Source organism: Pongo pygmaeus, chromosome 1 (assembly GCF_028885625.2).
Source record: "Pongo pygmaeus isolate AG05252 chromosome 1, NHGRI_mPonPyg2-v2.0_pri, whole genome shotgun sequence".
NCBI classification, from domain to species: domain Eukaryota; kingdom Metazoa; phylum Chordata; class Mammalia; order Primates; family Hominidae; genus Pongo; species Pongo pygmaeus.
This window is the reverse complement of record NC_072373.2, coordinates 78728636-78749926: the sequence shown is the minus strand read 5'-3', so window position 1 is coordinate 78749926 and position 21291 is coordinate 78728636. Positions and strand designations below refer to the sequence as shown.

At 42.8% G+C, this 21291-nt stretch overlaps 1 protein-coding gene across 3 annotated transcripts in view; it reads left to right on the top strand.

The window, feature by feature from the left end:
* The first annotated feature begins 17783 nt into the window (after positions 1-17783).
* Positions 17784-21291, top strand: part of FMO4 (flavin containing dimethylaniline monoxygenase 4) — a 30116-nt gene continuing 26608 nt past the window's right edge. Inside the window, exon 1 of one of the 3 annotated variants that reach the window (XM_054435767.2) lies at positions 17784-18069. The gene's annotated coding sequence lies outside the window, so the exon portion shown is untranslated. The remainder of the gene's footprint in view (positions 18070-21291) is intronic. The other 2 variants (XM_063648802.1, XM_063648800.1) reach the window with 2 other exon arrangements.

Below are 21291 nucleotides of genomic sequence, written 5' to 3'. Positions count from 1 at the left end.
GGCCTTTGACCAGGGTTCGTAGACAATCACTGGGGCTCCCCTACCTGTTATTGGCTGTTCCCAAAATGGGGTTATCATGAGGGAAGTCACTGCGAAGTCCCCCTTTTCCACATCTTCCAGATGAGATACTGCATTGGGGCTGTCGGGTAATCGTCCGCAGGTGGGGTCTTTGAAGTCAGATTCCCAACTGCCTTCTGTTAAGTGAGTGTTAAACATGCAGGAGAAGGTGGGGGACAGATCTGGTCCCGGAATTTCAGAGAGGTCAGGGTAGAGTGGGGTTGGAGGTGGAGGTGGGGGAGGTGCCTACAGAGAAGCAAGAGATCCTGAGGATTTATTTAAGGGAGATAAAAGATTAGAGAGTTCTTGACTAGCATTTCTAACTTGTTTGTTCACCTCCTGTAGGGAGATGAGGTGGTCTTCCCCACTTTTGCTACTTTCCAGATACCACTAAAAATGGCTCTCCCATTCTGGTTGTTTAGTTTTTGTCCCTGCGTTTTCCATCTTGGTTTGCAAGTACACTAATTTGGGCATCTCAAAATATTCCCATTTAAGCCATTGTAATTTAGAATCTGCTTTAGTTATAGTGGTCCACTTGGTTAAATATTTGCATGATGATTCGCCATAAGTATTTTGCATATACCCAGCCAGAGTTTCTAAAGGGGGAAGTTTATCTTCCACAGCTGCTGGGGTCTTAGAGGCCTCATTCTCCATAATTTAGAGTTCATCTTTGGATTTGACCAAGTCAGGACATGTGTCACACCCAAAATGTGCTGCTTGCAAACCTAGCTTTTCAGGGCCATTACACCCTGAACCGGTTTGGTCCACACATATTGCAGCTACCAGGCACAATGTGTCAGGGGCTCAAGGTGCAGGAGGGGTCAGTTCCTTACATGCACCTGCCAGCTGAGATTAGACCCTAAGTATGTTCTTCTGAGGGGGAAATGTATTTAGAGCCACTGCACATCTTAGGGAGCATTTCTCCCAGACACCCTCATGTGATTCTCAGTCACCTGAGAATGCCTAGAAAGGCTAAGGGGAGCAAGGTGCTCTATTTCTTCAGAGTGGAAGATTCCACACTAATGAGCTAGAGGGTTTGGTGTTGGTCAAATTCAATAGGGGAAAGGATCAAAACATACACATATACACATACACAAAAACATAAACAAACAAAACAGTTAAGCAAAACTCACAATGATCACACAAATTATACGATTTCTGAGTGTTCTAAGTGTAAGCAAGAAATTAACACCAGCTTGTTGTTAATGCTAATGTTAGTCATTTAGAAGAATTTGCAAGACAGAATCCCAAACCAGTTTCTTACCTAGTGATGGGGGCCCAAGCTGAAGACCACTCTCCAGTGATGCAGAAGCCGATGAGTTGCCTTCCTTGATGGAAGCAAGTGGAAAAACTCCCACGAAATAAAGACTTTTTCTTTTAACAGCATTCAAACCTCAGATCCCCAACTGAAAAATGTTGGAAGATTCCCAGACTTCAGCAAATCATCCTATCGGTTTGGGCTGTAAGGTGCCCAAGCTAGTACCAATCACCAAGAGGCAAACTGCAGCAGGCCAGGTATCTTTTACTCAGGATCCCTTTGTGGTTACCAGATGTCAATCAAGAAAAATGATGAGACAAGTCTCAATCATTTCACGAGATTTATTTGCCAAAGTTAAGGACTTGCCCAGGAGACAGATCTATGCCTTTCTCCAAAGGCGAAAGGCTCCAAATTTAAAGTGGAAAGGGCAGGATATTGAGAAGCACACAGTTTTCATGTAAGTGCATTTTTTACATAAGATGACATAAAAGGAGCAGAGGAAAAATACAGGAATCTGCATTTTACATAAGATAACACAGACAATATGGAGTAGGGGAAAAATCAGATATACATTTGTGTCTGGTGAGCTGAGGTAACTGCACATTATAAAGATAAGCTATCAATTTGCACTGCCATGGTGAAGTTTTAACAATTCACTAGGAATTTCCTTGTGGGCAAAATATGGGGGAAGTGTATAGCTCTTCATCTTGTAGCCATCTTATTTAGGAACTAAAAGGGGAAGGCAGATTTGCATGACCCAGTTCCCAACTTGACTTTTCTCATTGGTTAAATGTGTTTGGGGTCCCAGAATTAATTTCCTTTCACAGTGTAAATAACAGTGTCTGTCAGTAGTGGTATTGAAATGGCTCTGTTGTCTGGGGATACACCCGTGGTTCTTTGTCTTGCTCCAAGAAAGAATTCAGGACATGGACACACACAAGGAGTGGGTTTAGGAGTGGAAAGTTTAATAGACAAAGAAGAAGAGAAAGAAAGCTTTCTCATGCTGAGAAAGCAGGTCACCCAAGAGAGGGTCTCCAGGTTTGGGGTGGAACACGATCAATTTTGCACAGAGGCTTGAGGACGCGGTGATTGATTTACCTGGTCAATTGGTTTGACCACGTGTGCTATTTAAATAACCCACGAAAAGACTGGCCCTTCCACCCTAATTTTTTATTAGGCAAATGTGGCTTCTACCGGGTGGTCACTATGACACCTGCACAGGTGGTGACAAGGAAAAGAGAGCACAAAATGGCATATTGAACATACCTTGTTTCCAGGTACAGCTGCTGGCATTTACATATAAAAGCTTCTAGCTTGCATATTTATGCTTGCAGCTTGACTTTTCAGGCTGCTTTCTGTTAGGGAAGAAATGGTTTGGGGGCTGCTTTTTATTGAAGGAAAATTTCACTGAGAACTCTTTTACCCTTTCTAGCTGCCTAAAATTAATTTATTAATAACTCCTATGTTAGTACGGTTAATTTGTGACACAACCTATCACAACCAACACTAACACTAGCACAGACTGCTTGGGTTCCAGGGGGTTGTTCCACCATTGCTACTATTTCAAGAAACAGAAAATTCAAAGTTAACTGGCATGACAAGAAACAATTGGTGGCTCACATAATTGGGAGTCCAGCAATAGGGAGGGCTTCTGGGTGGACTTAATCCAGTAGCTTCGGTGACATTTCCTGAGAATGGGAATTCTCCACATTTCCCTTGGATCTGCCCTTCTCCCTAGGCCAGCTTCATTCTCAGTGTAGTAAGTGGATAGTACCAAAATTTCAGACTACAGTCTGCAGAAAAAGAGGGGAAAGTAATTCCAGGAGTCTTCCAGAAGGAGAATCTGACAGGTAGCTGCTTGTACCCAAAAAGTCTGTTTCCCCCTTCATCCTGGTCACATGGCCACCTCTCTGGCAAGTACATTTCCCAGTCTTCCTTGCAGTTTGTGTGGCCATGTGACCAAGTTCTTGAAAATAGAATGTGAATAGAGATAATGTGTGCAATTTCTCCCTCACTTACTTAAAAAAGGAAATTGTTTACTCTAAACTTCTCACTTTCTTTTTTCTGCAAGCTGTCATAGTCATGGCACGGTCAATCCAGCCAGTCCAGTCGCATCCCTCCAGAACTCAAGCACACTATCCAGAGGCCTGGAGATTGCCTAACCTAGTCTACCTTCACTGGCACCTAAACAGGCTGACCCAACCTGCTGATACCACCACAGCTAGCACCCACTCACATACACTACCAGTAGGCCAGGAGACTGGCCTACACAACCTGTCACAACCAACACTAACACTAGCACAGACTGCTTAGGTTCCAGGGGGTTGCTCCACCATTGCTACTGCCATTGCTCACATCACATCTGCTGCCCAAGGAAGAGGGGAGTTAGACTCTACTAACAACCACACACTAAGCCACTGAGGAAATTATAGATACTACTGATACTGTTTACAGCTGAAGAAATTATACAGTGTCTACACTCCCGCATGCACCCAAAATCAAAGTAAAAGCATCCGATGGGATCAAAAATGTATATACATCTTCAGGAAAAATCCTCCCCAGCAAAAGCAACTTCAAGAAATTGGAAGAAGTTATTGTTACACCAGATGCAGAGATATCAATATAAGGGAACAGAAAATGTGAAAAAAACAAGGAAATATGACACCCCCAAAGGAACACAATAATTTTCCAGCAACAGATCCCAAGCAAAAAGAAATTCATGAAATCCCAGATAAAGAATTCAAAATACTGAATTTAAAGCAGCTCAGTGTGATACAAGAGAACACTGCAAATACAGGTTTCTCTGTACTGAAAACAATACAGAGAAATCGGGAAAACAATTCAAGATATGAATGAGAAATTTACCAAGAGATAGATTTTTCTTAAAGAACAAAGAGAAATTTTAGAAGTAAAACATTTATTGAATGAATACCAAATACATTTGAAAGCTTCAATAATAGACTAGATTATAGAGAAGAAATAATCACAAAACTTGAAGACAGGTCTTTTGAAATAATTTAGTTAGACAAAAGTAAAGAAAAATGAATAAAAATAATAAGCAAAGCATTCATGACATTTGGGACAACATAAAGCCACCAAATATTCAAATGATCAGTGTCCTTAAGGGCAAAGAGAGAACAAAAGGATTGGAAAACCTATTTATTAAAATGCTAAAGGAAAACATCCTAAGTCTAGCAAGAGACTTAGCCATCCAGATACAAGAGGTTAAGGGTCCCCAAGCAGATACAATGCAATAAAGGAAAAAAAGTATGCAAAACAACCAGAAAACAATTAGCAATATGATAGGAACAAAAAAAAAAACTCACATATCAATGATAACTTTGAATGTAAATGGATTAAATTATCCATTTAAAAAATAGAGACTGGCTGAATAAAGACATATTATCTAACTATAAGCTGCCTACAAGAAACACACTTTACCTGTAAAAACACATATAGGAGAAATGAAATATTCCATGGAAATGGAAACCAAAAGTGAGCAGGAGTAGCTATACTTAGATAAAAGAGACTTTAAGTCAAAAGCAGTAAAAAAGACAAGAAAGGTCACTATGTAATGTTAAAGGGATATATTCAGCAAGAGGCTATAACAATTATAAATATATGTGCACCCAACACTGGAGCATCCAGATATATAATGGATCTAATGGGAAAGATAGATCCCAATACAATAATATTTATGGACTTCAACACACCACTCTTAGCATTGAACAGATCATCTAGACAAAAATCTAGAAGGAAACATTGAATTTAAACTGACTGTAAACCAAATAGGCCTAACAGACATTTACAGAACATTTTATCCAACAACTGCAAAATATACATTTTTCTCATCAACACATGGAACACTCTCCAGGATATATTCCATGTTAGGCCACAAAGCAAGTCTCAATATATTTTTTCAAAAATCAAAATCATACCATTATCTTCTCAGACAGTAATGGAATAAAACTAGCAATCAACACCAATAGGAACTCTGGAGTCTATAGAAATACATGGAAATTAAAAATGTAGTTCTTAATTACCAGGGGGTCAATGAATAAATTAAGATGGAAATCAAATAATTTCTTTAAACAAATGAAAATGGAAACACAACACATCAAAACTTATGGGATACAGAAAAGTGCTAAGAAGGAAGTTTATAGCAATATAAGCCTACATCAAAAAGTAGAAAAATTTCAAATTCACAACCTAATGTTGTACCTCAAGGAACTAGAAAAGCAAGAACCAACCAAATCCAAAATTAGCAAAAGAAAAGAAATTATAAAAATCAAAGCAAAACTAAATAAAATAAAGACTATATAAAAATATATAAAACATCAATGAAACAGAAAGTTTGTTCTTAGAAAAGATAAACAAAATTGATAAACCTCTAACTGGACTAGTCAAGAAAAGCAGAGAGAAGACCCCAATAAACAAAATCAGAAATGAAAAAGGAGACATTGCAACTGGTACCAAAGAAATACGAAAGATTATCAGAGATTATTATGAACCACTATACACTAATGAACTGGACAACCTGAGGGAAATAAATAAATTCCTGGAAACATACAATCTGCTGAGATTGAACAAGGAAGAAATAGAAAACCTGAACAGACTAGTAACGAGTAGTGAGACTGAATCAGTAATAAAAAGTCTCCCAACAAAGAAAAGCCCAGGGCTGGATAAATTCACAGCTGAATTCTACCAAATATATAAAGAAGGATTAATATCAGTCCTCCTGAAACTATTGGAAAAATTGAAGAGAACTCTCTGTAACTCATTCTATGAGTCTAGCATTATCCTGATGCCAAAATCAGAGAAGGATGAAACACAAAAAGAAAACTACTACTAACAGCCCTGGTGAAGATGGATACAAAAAACCTCAGCAAAATACTAGCAAATTGAATCCAAAAGTGCATCAAAAGATAACACACCATGACCAAGGGAGATTTATACCAGGGATATAAGAATGGTTCAACATACACAAATCAATAAACATGATACATCACATCAACAAAATGAAACTGTCTCTGTAAGAACCACTTGGTAAAAAATTAAATATAATAAAAATTCTAAAAAGCAGAATGAAGGACAAAACCACATGATCATCTCAATAGATAGAGAAAAAGCTTTTGATAAAAGTCAACAACCTTTCATGATAAAAACTAGCAACAAACTTGGAATAGAAGGGACATACCTCAATATAATAAAGGCCATGTATGAAAAACCACAGCTAACATCATACTGAATGGGGACAAGCTGAAAGCCTTTCCCATAAGATCTGGAACAAGACAAGGATGCCCATTTTCACCACTCCTATTCAACATAGTACTGGAAGTCCTAGCCAGAGCAATTAGACAAGAGAAAGAAAAAGAAGACATCCAAACTGTAAAAGAGAATGTCAAATTGTCCCTCCGTACTGATGACATGATCTTACATCTAGAAAACCCTAAATATTCCATCAGAAAACTCTTACAACTGGTAAACAAATTAAATTAAATTGCAAGATAGAAAATCAACATACAAAAATCAATAACATTTCCATTCACCAATAATGAACTGGCTGAGAAAGAAATCAGGAAAGAAATCCCATTTACAATAGCCAAAAATAAAAATAAAAATAAAACACTTAGGAGTAAATTTAACCAAGAAAGTAAAAGGTATCCTCAAGAAAAACTACAAAACTCTAATGAACAAAATTGAAGAGGACACAAATAAATTGAAAGACATCTCATGCTCATGGGTCAGAAGAATTAATAGCATTAAAATGATCATACTGCCCTAAGCAATCTACAGATTCAATGCAAACACTACCAAAAGGACAATGTCATTTTTCACAGATTTCAAAAAGCAATCCTAAAATTTATATGGAAATAAAAAGGAGCCCAAACAGCCAACACAGTCCTGTGCAAAAACAACAAAACTAGAGGCATCATACTACCTGACTTTAAAATATATCACAAGACTACATTAACCAAAACAGCATAATATTGATATAAAAACAGATATGATCAATGGACTAGAATGGTAAGTCCAGAAATAAATCCGCGTGCTTACAGCCAAATGATTTTCAATAAAGGCACCAAGAACATGCACTGGAGAAAGGACACCCTCTTTAATAAATGGTACTGGGAAAATTGGATATCCGTATGTAGAAGAATGAAACTGAATCGTTGTCTCTTCCCATATGCAAAAATCAACACAAAGTGAATTAAAGACTTAAACATAAGGCTGGGTGCAGTGGCTCATGCCTGTAATCCCAGCACTTTGGGAGGCTGAGGCAGGTGGATCATGAGGTCAAGAGATCGAGACCATCCTGGCCAACATGATGAAACCCCGTCTCTACTAAAAATACAAAAAAATAGCTGGGCATGGTGGCACATGCCTGTAATCCAAGCTATTCAGGAAGCTGAGGCAGGAGAATAACTTGAACCTGGAAGGCAGAGGTTGCAGTGAGCTGAGATCATGCCACTGCACTCCAGCCTGGTGACAGAGTGAGACTCCATCTCAAAAAAAAAAAAAAAAAGGAAAGAAAGACTTAAACATAAAACCCAAAACTATAGAATTACTAGAAAAAAAAAACGTAGGTAAAACACTTCAAAGCATTGGTCTAGGCAAATATTTCATAGCTAAAACCTCAAAAGCACAGACAACTGTAATAAAAAGAGACAAATTGGACTATATTAAACTAAAAAGCTGCACACCAAAGGAAACAATCAACAGAGTGAAGAGACAACCTATTGAATGGGAGAAAAGATTTGCAAACTATATATCTGATAAGATGTTAATATCCAAAAAACAAAAATAATAACAACAAAAACAACAACAAAAACCACAGGGCAAGCACAGTGGCTCATGCCTGTACTGTCAGCACTTTGGGAAGCCAAGCAGGAGGATCACTTGAGCTCAGATACTCAAGACTAGTCTGGGCAACATAGTGAGACCTCATCTCTACAAAAAAATTTAAAATTAGCTATGCATGGTGATTTGTGCCTGTGGTTGCAGCCACTTAGGAGATTGAGGTGGGAGGATCACTTCAGCCCAGGTGGTCAAAGTTGCAGTGAAGCCATGATCTAGCCACTGCACTCCAGCCTGGGCAGCAGAGTGAGACACTGTCTCAAAAAAAAGAAGAAGAAGAAGGAAGAGGAGGAGGAGGAGTGATATATTGGTGTTTATTAATGAAAACTGTTCTTTTGACCTTTCTGTGGGCTTGATATTGAGAGGTGAAGCCTGCTGGACTTCCTGGGTCAAGTGGGGACTTGGAGAACTTTTCTGTCTCACAAGAGGATTGTAAAACGCAGCAGTCAGCACTCCGTAGTTAGCAAGAGGTTTGTAAAATACACCAATCAGTGCTCTGTAAAAATGCACCAATCAGTACTCTTTAGCTAGCAAGAGGTTTGTAAAATGCACCAATTGGCACTCTGTAAAATGGACCCATCAGCAGGATTCTAAAAGTGACCAATCACGTGGATGATTGAGAAAAGGGCATTCTGATAGGACAGAAACAGGACATGGAAGGGGACAAATAAGGGAATAAAAGCTGACCACCCCAGTCAGCAGCAGCAACTGACTCGGGTCCCCTTCTATGCTGTGGAAGCTTTCTTCTTTCGCTTTTCACAATAAATCTTTCTGCTGCTCACTCTTTGCGTCTCTGCCATCTTTAAAAGCTGTAACACTCACCACGAAGGTCCATGGCTCCATTCTTGAAGTCAGCAAGACCATGAACCCACTGGAAGGAACTAACTCTGGACACATCCTGGGGGCTTGTCTGGGATTTTGCCACATGGTGAGTACCATCGGACCACTTTCACTTGCTATTCTGTCCTATTTTTCCTTAGAATTCGGAGGCTAAACACTGGGCACCTGTCGGCCAGTTAAAAGTTACTAGTGCAGCTGCCAGACTAAAGAAACGGTGTCAGGCTTTCTAGAAAAGGGCTCTCTAACCACTCCCAATTCTTTGGAGTTGGGAGTGTTGGTTTTCCTGGAACCAGCTTCCACTTTTCCTGTACTTCCGGGCTGAGCTGAGGGTTGACAGACAGGAAAGCCATTCAGCTCCTGGGTCCCGACAAAAAGTTGGTTGACCCTGCAGCCATGAGCAGAACTCTCAAAGTCACATTGCCCAAGTGAGACTCACCCATCTATCCTATCTATCCTGACCCTTGCCTTCTGGGTCCTAACACCTGTCAGACAAACTTCCTCCTGCCTCTCTTCTCCAAGGCCACTCCTGCTTCTAAAAACCACTCTCTGTCTCTAGTGCTTTTCTAGGTTCTCCTATAAGAATGATTTCTAGTATAAATTTCAGGACTCTGTTCCCTTCTCTAGGCACCCAGCCTCGCCAATCAGAAGGACATAATTTTTACCCAAAGCCCCATCAGGATGGGGGGACTATCTGGAATTTTAAGATCCCTCCTCAGACTAGCAGGCCTAACAAAGGCTATTCCCAAAGCTAGGATATGGGGAGCCTCGGAAATTATATCCTTCCTATGTCCTCAGAAGTGAGGACAAAAGGGATCACCCTTCAAACCCTAGAGATCCTTTCCCTCCCTCAAGGTATGGCCCCCCCACTCCATTTTGAGGCATATTATCTTTACAGGACAAGGGTAAGTTCCCAATACTAACAGGAAAAAATGCTTAGGACTCTAACAGGTTTTTGAGAATGCATCGGTAAGGGCCACTAAATCCAATTTTTCTCAGTCCTCTGTGGTCTAAGAGGAAAGGCAAGGGTGCAGGTTTTCAAGAGTGCATCAGTAAGGGCCACTAAATCTGACCTTCCTTGGTCCTTTTTTTGGTCTAGGAGGAAAACTAGTGTTTCCACTGCTGCTTTAGTGAGCACAACTATTCTGATCAGCAGCATCCAGGGACCGTTGTGCATTCTTATGGGGGAGGGAACAAACAAACCAAAACTGTGGGTGTTTTTTTCTTTCAGATGAGAAACACTTGGGCTTCTTGATGCAAAGGCTCACCCTTGAAATGCATCCTAAGCCATTGAGACCAATTTGATCCACAAACCCTGAAAAAGAAACAGCTTATTTTTTTCCTGCACTATGGCCTGGCCCCAATATTCTCTCCCTGATGGGGAAAAATGGCCACCTGAGGGAAGTATAAATTACAATACTATCCTGCAGCTTGACCTTTTCTGTAAGGGGGAAGGCAAATGGAGTGAAATACCTTATGTCAAAGCTTTCTTTTTCATTGAAGGATAATCTACAACTATGCAAAGCTTGCAATTTACATTCCACAAGAGGACCTCTCAGCTTACCTCCATATCCTAGCCTTCCTATAGCTCCCCTTTCCATTAATGATAAGTCTCCTCTAACCTCCCCCACCCAGAAGGAAACAAGCAAAGAAATCTCCAAGGGACCACAAAAACCCCTGGGCTATCGGTTATGTTCCCTTCAAGCTTCAGGGGGAGGAGAATTTGGCCCAACCCAGGTACATGTCCTCTTCTCCCTCTCTGATTTAAAGCAGATCAAGGTAGACATGGGGAAGTTTTCAGATGATCCTGATAGGTATTTAGATGTCCTACAGGGTCTATGGCAAACTTTTGACCTCACTTGGAGAGATGTCATGCTATTGATAGATCAAACCCTGGCCTTTAATGAAAAGAATGTGGCTTTAGCTGCAGCCCAAGAGTTTGGAGATACCTGGTATCTTAGTCAAGTAAATGATAGGATGACAGCTGAAGAAAGGGACAAATTCCCTACTGGTCAGCAAGCCGTCCCCAGTATGGATCCCCACTGGGACCTCAACTCAGGTCATGGGGACTGGAGTCACAAACATCTATTGACCTGTGTTCCAGAAGGACTAAGGAGAATAGAAAAAAACCCATAAATTATTCAATGATGTCCACCATAACCCAGAGAAAGGAAGAAAATCCTTCTGCCTTCCTTGAGCGGCTACAGGAGGCCTTAAGAAAATATACTCCCCTGTCACCTGACTCCCTTGAGGGTCAGTTGATGCTAAAAGATAAGTTTATTACCCAATCTGCCACAGATCTCAGGAGAAAGCTCTAAAAGCAAGCCCTGGGCCCTGAACAAAATCTGGAGGCATTATTAAACCTGGCAACCTCGGTGTTCTATAATAGGGACCAAGAGGAACAGGCCAAAAAGGAAAAGTGAGATCAGAGAAAGGCTGCAGCCTTAGTCATGGCCCTCAGACAAACCAACCTTGGTGGTTCAGAGAGGGCAGAAAATGGAGCAGGCCAATCACCTGGTACAGTTTCTTATCAGTGTGGTTTGCAAGGACACTTTAAAAAAGACTGTCCAATGATAAACAAGCCACATCCTCACCCATGTCCACTATGCCAAGGCAATCACTGGAAGGTGCACTGCCCCAGAGAACAAAGGTTCTCTGAGCCAGAAGCCCCCAACCAGATGATCCAACAACAGGACTGAGGGTGCCCAGGGCAAGCACCAGCTCATGTCATCACCCTCACTGAGCCCTGGGTAAGATTAACCATTAAGGCCCAGGAAATTGACTTCCTCCTGGACACTGGTGTGGCCTTCTCAGTGTTAATCTCCTGCCCCAGACGGCTGTCCTCAAGGTCTGTTATCATCCAAGGAATCCTGGGACAGCCTGTAATCAGGTATTTCTCCCACCTCCTCAGTTGTAATTGGGAGACTTTGCTATTTTTATATGCCTTTATTGTTATGCCTGAAAGTCCCACACCTTATTAATGAGGGATATATTGGCCAAAGCTGGAGCTATTATCTATATGAATATGGGAACAAGTTACCCATTTGTTGTCCCCTACTTGAGGAGGAAATCAACTCTGAAGTCTGGGCATTGGAAGGACAATTCAGAAGGGCAAAAAATGCCCGCCCAGTCCAAATCAGGCTAAAGGACCCCACTAATTTTCCTTATCAAAGGCAATATCCCTTAAGGCCTGAAGCTCATAAAGGATTACAGGATATTGTTAGACATTTAAAAGCTCAAGGCTTAGTAAGAAAATGCAACAGTCCCCACAACATCCCAATTCTAGGAGTACAAAAACTGAATAGTCAGTGGAGACTAGTGCAAGATCTTAGATTCATCAATGAGGAAGTAATTTCTCTATATCCAACCCCTATACCCTGCTCTCTCAAATACCAGAGGAAGCAGAATGGTTCACAGTTCTGGACCTTAAGGATACCTTCTTCTACATACCCCTGCACTCTGACTCCCAGTTTCTCTTTCCCTTTGAGGATCCCACAGACAACACATCCCACCTTACATGGATGGTATTGCCCCAAGGGTTTTGAGATAGCCCTCATCTCTTTGGTCAGGCACTGGCCCAAGATCCAGGCCACTTCTCAAGTCCAGGCACTCTGGTCCTTCAATATGTGGATGATTTACTTTTGGCTACCAGTTCGGAAACCTCATGCCAGCAGGCTACTCTAGATCTCTTGAACTTTCTAGCTAATCCAGGGTACAAGGCCCAGCTCTGCCTATAACTCAGATATCTAGGCCTAATCTTAGCCAGAAGAACCACGGCCCTCAGCAAGGAATGCATACAGCCTATACTTGCTTATCCTTGCCCTAAGACATGAAAATCATTGTGGGAGTTCCTTGGAATCACTGGCTTTTGCTGACTATGGATCCTCAGATACAGTGAGAAGGCCAGACCACTCTATACTCTAATCAAGGAAACCCAGAGGGCAAATACTCACCTAGTAGAATGGGAACCAGAGGCAGAAACAGCCTTCAAAACCTTAAGGCAGGCCCTAGCACAAGCTCCAGCCTTAAGCCTTCCACAGGACAAAACTTCTCTTTATGCATCACAGAAAGAGCTGGAATAGCTCTTGGAGTCCTTACTCAGACTCGTGGGAAAACCCCACATCAGTGGCATATCTAAGTAAGGAAACTGATGTAGTCACAAAAGGCTGGCCTCACTGTTTACAGGTAGTTGTGGCAGTGGTATTAGAGGCTATCAAAATAATAAAAGGAAAGGATTCCACTTTCTGGACTTCTTATGATGTGAATGGCATACTAGGTGCCAAAGGAAATTCATGGCTATCAGATAAACCCATGCTTAGATACCAGGCACTACTCCTTGAGGGACCAGTGCTTCAAATACACATATGTGTGGCCCTCAACCCTGCTATTTTTCTCCCAGAGGATGGAGAACCAATCAAGCATGACTACCAACAAATTGTAGCCCAGACTTATGTCACCTGAGAGGATCTCTTAGAAGTCCCCTTAGCTAATCCTGACCTTAACCTATATACCAATGGAAGTTCATTTGTGGAGAATGGGATACGAAGGGCAGGTTATGCCATAATTAGTGATGTAACAGTACTTGAAAGTAAGCATCTTCCTCCAGGGACCAGCACTGTTAGCAGAAGTAGTGGAACTTACCCAAGCCTTAGAACTGGGAAAGGGAAAAAGAATAAATGTGTATACAGATAGCAAGTATGCTTATCTAATCCTACATGCCCATGCTGCAATATGGAAAGAAAGGGAGTTCCTAATCTCTGGGGGAACCCCCATTAAATACCACAAGGAAATCACTAAGTTATTGCATGTGGTGCAAAAACCTAAGGTGATGGCAGTCTTACACTGCCAAAGCCATCAAAAAGGTGAAGGAGAAAAGGCAGAATGAAACTGTTGGGCAGATGCTGAGGCCAAAGTTGCTACCAAGTGGAACCTACCATTAGAAATACCTATAGAAGGACCATTGGTATGGAACAACCCTCTCCAAGAGATTAAGCCCCAGTATTTCCCAACTGAAACAGAATGGGGACTTTCACGGGGGCATAGTTTTCTCCCCTCAGGGTGGTTCACTACAGAAGAGGGAAAGGTACTCATACCTGAAGCCAGACAGTGGAAAATACTTTAGACCCTCCACCAAACTTTTCATATGGGTATTGAGAACACTCATCGAATGGCTAAATCCCTATTTACAGGGTCCAAGTCTCCTCCAGACCATCCAACAAGTAGTCAAAGCCTGCGAGGTGTGCCAAAGGAATAATCCCTTGGTCCATCATAAGGCCCCCCTGGGGGAACAAAGAATACGGCACTATCCTAGAGAGGACTGGCCGTTAGACTTCACCCATATGCCTAAGTCTAAGGGATTTCAATACGTGTTGGTCTGTGTTGAAACCTTTACAAATTGGATAGAAGCCTTCCCCTGCAAGACAGAGAAGGCTCAGGAAGTGGTTAAAGTCCTAATGCATGAAATAATTCCTAGATTTGGGCTTCCCCAAAGCTTACAAGGTGACAATGGTCTGGCTTTTAAAGCCACAGTAACAGGGAATTTCCAGGGTGCTAGGGATACCATATTACCTCCACTGCGCCTGGAGGCCACAATCCTTAGGGAAGGTTGAGAAGGCAAATCCCTGTAACTATGAATACCATCTTAACTTTCCAAGCCCCTCTATGCATCCAACACAACCTGTTATCAGGCCTGCCCCTGGGGAACCTACTATCCCATCAGTGTAATTACATCCTACAACTTCAAGCCCCAACTGATTATAGTAACTTCCAAGTCACCAAAACAGCTCCATTCAGACGGCTTGTCCACTTCTCAGAGCCTCCAAAAATCATCACCTCCTCCCTGCTTAACAAACAGTCTGGGTTTTTTAATAGCAAACATACTCCCTGCATGACCATTCACCCCTGGACCCCCTGCAGCAGTGCCCCCACCACTAGTGAATGCCTCCTCATCCCCTCTTTCAATTAATCTATTGAATGGTCCCTAGTAGATACAAAATGGCTTTTTCCCCCAGTGGGAAGATAGAACACAGGGAGCCACTCAGTTTGCTCCCAGCACCCCTTTCCAGCCACTCACCAGAGCCACCTTGGCAAGTACTCTAGGAGTATGGGAATATGAAAACAACAAGCTCACAAACCTTTTTAACGTACAGAACCAGTTCTGTCTACCCAGCCAAGGCATATTCTTCTTACGTGGAATGTCAACTTATATCTGCCTCCCCACCAACTGGACAGGCACCTGCACCTTAGTCTTCCTAAGTCCCAATATAAACATTGCCCAGACCCTATAAGTGCCCCTCAAAGCTCAAGTCCATCAGCACAGGGCCATACAACTAATACCCCTACTTATAGGGTTAGGAATGGCCACTGCTACAGGAACCGGAATAGCAGGTTTATCCACTTTATTATCCTACTACCGCACACTCTCAAAGGATTTCTCAGACAGTTTGCAAGAAATAACAAAATCTATCCTTACTCTACAATCCCAAATAAACTCTTTGGCAGCAGTGACTCTCTAAAATCACTGAGGCCTAACCTCCTCACTTCTGAGAAAGAGGACTTTGTACCTTCTTAGGGGATGTGTGTTGCTTTTACACTAACCCGTCAGGGTTAATATGAGACGCTGCCCTGCATTTACAGGAAAAGTCTTCTGAAATCAGACAATGCCTTTCAAATTCTTATACCATCCTCTGGAGTTGGGCGACATGGCTTCTCCCCTTTCTAGGTCTCATGGCAGCCATCTTGCTATTACTTGCCTTTGGGCCCTGTATTTTCAACCTCTTTGTCAAATTTGTTTCCTCCAGGATCAAGGCCATCAAGCTACAGATGGTTTTGCAAATTAAACCCCAAATGAGCTCAACTAACAACTTCTACTGAGGACCCCCTGGATCGACCCACTGGCCCTTTGATACCTAGAGAGTTTCCCTCTGGAGGATACTACAATTCAGGGTCCCTTCTTCACCCCTATCCAGCAGGAAGTAGCTAGAGTAGTCATTGCCCAATTCTCAAAAGCAGTTGGGGTGTCCTGTTTAAAGGGGGTATTGAGAGGTGAAGCCAGCTGGACTTCCGGGGTCGAGTAGAGACTTGGAGAACTTTTCTGTCTTACAAGAGGATTGTAAAATGCACCAATCAGTGCTCTATAGCTAGCAAGAAGTTTGTAAAATCCACCAATCAGTGCTCTGTAAAATGGACCAATCAGTGCTCTGTAAAATGGACCAAGCAGCGCTCTGTAAAATGGACCAATCAGCAAGATTCTAAAAGTAACCAATCATGGGGAGAATTGAGAAAAGGGCATTCTGATAAGATAGAAACAGGACATGGGAGGGGACAAATAAGAGAATAAAAGCTGGCCACCCCAGCCAGCAGCAGCAAATGGCTCAGGTCCCCTTCCACTCTGTGGAAGCTTTGTTCTTTCGCTCTCCACAATAAATCTTGCTGCTGCTCACTCTTTGGGTCCGTGCCATATTTAGGAACTGTAACACTCACCACAAAGGTCCGCAGCTCCATTCTTGAAGTCAGGGAGACCATGAACCCACTGGAAGGAACTAACTCTGGACACAATATTTTTCTTTTTTCTTTTTTTAATTTTTTTTCTTTATTTCTTCTAAAAAGCTGGGATGCATGTGCAGAACGTGCAGGTTTGTTGCATAGGTACACATGTGCCGTGGTGATTTGCTGCACCTAATGACCCATTCTCCTCTAAGTTCCTTCTCCTCACCCCCCACCCTACAACAGGCCCTACAACATTCCCTCCTCTGTGTCCATATGTTCTCATTGTTCAACTCCCACTTATGAGTCAGAATATGCAGTGTTTGGTTTTCTGTTCCTGTGTTAGTTTGCTAAGGATGATGGCTTCCAGCTTCATCCATGTCCCTGCAAAGGACATGATCTCATTTCTTTTTATGGCTGCATAATATTCCATGATATTTTTCAAAAGAAAATATTTGCTGCCAACAGAAGATTTTATATTAAAATCTGTATTTGCAGCTTTTACTGAAAAGAGCTTAAGGCCTTGCCATATTGGGCTCATTTTCTCAAATAGCAACATTTAGCTGAGCTGAATAGACAGAGAAAGTACTTTCCAGTCAGATCATATCTGGCCCACTTTCTGATGTATGTTACCCTCCTCACTCCTGTAGGTATTTGCATGTGTAGTCACAAGCAAATGTGGTTTAGAAATTGTTCAGTGAACCATGTTGCAAAATGTACCTAAACACAAGTCCTAAAGATGGTCTGTTATATTATCTTCCAAGCACACAGTGGAAGGAAAAAAAGTAAGTTTTCTATTACTGCCACAGCTTCTATAATTATTACCTTTCTTGTGCCCTAGGTTAATATCTAAAAATAGCTTTATGCTTTCTCAAACACATTTCACAAGCTCCCTCTGCTGACCCAACCTGAAGGATAAAACAGCTTAAATTCCTTGTAAGTCCTGAACTTTAAAATCACATTTCTGGGGTTGGAGAACTCCAAGCATGAAAGAACTTGATGAGGTAATGGTCATCTAAATAACTTTCTCCTTTGGACAGCTCCTATGGTAATTCAAGCAAGAGTCAGGGTGTAGAAGTTTGTTTCCAAAAGTAGAACTCCTGTTTTGCTGAGACAGCTGTAATTTGGGGTGATTTGGCGCCCTCTACAGACTATAATGGCAAAAGCGACGCTATCATGTGCTTCCCATAAGCTTTGGGGCTTTGCCAGAACTATGACGTTGAGGAGGGTGGGGTAAAGGGGCAGGAAGGGTTTATGGTCTGCCAATCCAACAGCTGTATTCTAACTCACCATTCAGCCCTCCCTTAAGATCACGGAAGTATCACGCTTGCCTCTTATACAACTTTTTTTCCTTAGTCCGTATACTTTCTGCTGTCACCAGCATAACAGAAAAGACAAATGGCTTTTGTTTTAAACTGAGGGCACTTTTACAAAAGTCATCTTTCTATTTATTTTTCTTTCAGAAAAAAGAATTTGGGTTTTGAGCTTTTTTAAAAAAAAAGACAAACACTTTCCTTGCCTATTTGACTTTGAGAAATAATTTAAGTCAAAGAATCTGCTCTATGCTAACCAAGGTAAGTGTCCTGGATTTTTTTTTTTCTTTTAATGGGGAAATGATCGAGAAACTGCTTTCACAAAAGATGAATGTTCTTCTTGGAGTGTGTTCCTTAAGAATGAATGTGATTATCTTCTTTTGGGGTCTCTTGACTAGGGCTAAAGCAAGAGAATTAAGGAGAGAGTCAGGAAGCAAAGGGAAGTTGTAAGGAAACAAAGTTATGTTGTGGACAGAACCATCCAAAAGGAAAGTGTCAGTGAGATAAACAGAATCATGAGACTTTCAGTGACCTCTGATTTCATCTTATGAATGAGATGGAAATGCCAGCCATTGGGAAACAAAATATCCCATAGATGGTGTGGAAAAAAAATACTGTAACAAAGCAAGAGCATGCTAGGATGATGATAAGAAACATAAAATGATCAAATTCCAAATTCAAAGAAATCATAATTGATTACATGATTTGCAAATCACCCAAGTCTCTCCATGTCTCATAAAGGATTCCTACATTTGCTGGTCAGTCAGGTATAGGGTGGAGTTTTCCCATTGTACAAAGGTATAGTTCAATAGGTCAGGGCTCCTTTCTGCCAAGGGACTAAATATAAGCAACCTATTGAGAGGTGACAGCATGCTGGCAGTCCTCACAGCCCTCACTCGCTCTTGGCGCCTCCTCTGCTTGGGCTACCACTTTGGCAGCACTTGAGGAGCCCTTCAGCCCACCGCTGCACTGTGGGAGCCCCTTTCTGGGCTGGCCAAGGCCAGAGCCGGCTCCCTCAGCTTGCAGGGAGGTGTGGAGGGAGAGGCGCGAGTGGGAACCAGGGTTGCCTGCGGCAATTGCGGGCCAGCTGGAGTTCCGGGTGGGTGTGAGCTTGGCGGGCCCTGCACTCAGAGCAGCCAGCCGGCCCTGCCGGCCCCAGGCAATGAGGGACTTAGCACCCAGGGCAGCGGCTGCGGAGGGTGTACTGGGTCCCCCAGCAGTGCCAGCCCACCGGCGCTGCGCTCGATTTCTCACCAGGCCTTAGCTGCCTTCCCGCAGGGCAGCCCTCGGGACTGCAGCCCGCCACGCCTGAGCCTTCCCCCGCCTCCGTGGGTTCCTGTGCAGCCCGAGCCTCCCCGATGAGTGCTGCCCCCTGCTCCACGGAGCCCAGTCCCATCGACCACCCAAGGGCTGAGGAGTGCAAGCGCACGGGGCGGGACTGGCAGGCAGCTCCACCTGCAGCCCGGGTGTGGGAACCACTAGGTGAAGCCAGCTGGGCTCGTGAGTCTGGTGGGGCCTTGGAGAACCTTTATATCTAGCTCAGGGATTGTAAACACACCAATCGACACTCTGTATCTAGCTCAAGGTTTGTGAACACACCAATCGGCACTCTGTATCTAGCTCAAGGTTTGTAAACACACCAGTCAGCACCCTGTGTTTAGCTCAAGGTTTGTGAGTGCACCACTGGACACTGTATCTAGCTGCTCTGGTGGGGCCTTGGAGAGCCTTTATGTCTAGCTCAGGGATTGTAAACACACCAATCAGCACCCTGTATTTAGCTCAAGGTTTGTGAGTGCACCAATGGACACTCTGTATCCAGCTGCTCTGGTGGGGCCTTGGAGAGCCTTTATGTCTAGCTCAGGGATTGTAAACACACCAATCGGCACTCTGTATCTAGCTCAAGGATTGTAAACACACCAATCAGCACCCTGTGTTTAGCTCAAGGTTTGTGAATGCACCAATCGACACTCTGTGTCTAGCTGCTCTGGTGGGGCCTTGGAGAACCTGTGTGTCCAAACTCTGTATCTAACTAACCTGATGGGGACGTAGAGAACCTTTGTATCTAGCTCAGGGATTGTAAACGCACCAATCAGCGCCCTGTCAAAACAGGCCACTCGGCTCTACCAATCAGCAGGATGTGGGTGGGGCCAGATAAGAGAATAAAAGCAGGCTGCCCGAGCCAGCATTGGCAACCCGCTCGGGTCCCCTTCCACACTGTGGAAGCTTTGTTCTTTTGCTCTTTGCAATAAATCTTGCTACTGCTCACTCTTTGGGTCCACGCTGCTTTTATGAGCTCTAACACTCACCGCGAAGATCTGCAGCTTCACTCCTGAACCCAGCGAGACCACGAGCCCACCAGGAGGAAGGAACAACTCCAGATGCACTGCCTTAAGAGCTGTAACACTCACCGCAAAGGTCTGCAGCTTCACTCCTGAGCCAGCGAGACTACGAACCCACCAGAAGGAAGAAACTCCTAACGCATCTGAACATCAGAAGGAACAAACTGCAGATGCACCACCTTAAGAGCTGTAACACTCACCGCGAGGGTCAGTGGCTTCATTCTTGAAGTCAGTGAGACCAAGAACCCACCAATTCCGGACACACTATGGCTGGCATGGTGGCTCATGCCTGTAATCCCAGCACTTTGGAAAGCCAAGGCAGGCAGACCACTTGAGATCAGGAGTTTGAGACCAGCCTGACCAACATGGTAAAACCCAGTCTCTACTAAAAATACAAAAATTAGCCAGGTGTCGTGCCGCATGCCTATAGCCTCAGCTACTCAGGAGGCTGAGGCAGGAGAATCACTTGAACCCAGGAGGTGGAGGTTGCAGTGAGCCGAAATTGTGCCACTGCATTCCAGCCTGGAAGACAGAGTGAGACTCCATCTCAAATAAATAAATATAAGCAAACTTTGAGCAACCAAGTACCTTATGAAGTCCACTTTATAGTTTGCAGAGTTTGCACACACATGTTCTCCCAATCCTTCAAGCCTGCAGTATTCTCGCCTACCTTTGAATTCATATCTTTTTTTTTTTTTGCACCAATTACTTAATTTTCAGACATAAGAACAGTCCTTTCAAGCTTGAAGGAAACAAAGAGAAAGCCACTTGAACCCTCTGTTTTACAAATGTGGAAGCACTGGCTCAGAGAAATCGAGAATTGTGTTCAGGGTTACAAGCTGCTTAGAGGCAGAAGCAGAATTAGAACTCAGATCTCTCAATTTCCAGTTCACTCACTACCTTCCTCTACTGACTCAAGGCAAAATTTAAAAAGGTTGCTCCCATTCAGAAATTTACAGTCTGTAAATACGGATTAATTTTAAAAGGTGCTAATTCCCAATTTGTTTCTACTGCCTGTAGAGTCTCTTAAGTCAGTCCTTAAAGTGCTTTTGCCCAGCACCTTTTTAACACACAGCCCACTCTGTGTCACTAACTAGGTCTCTAGACAGGGATAATAAACAGGCCAGGAGAGTGCAAGCATTCA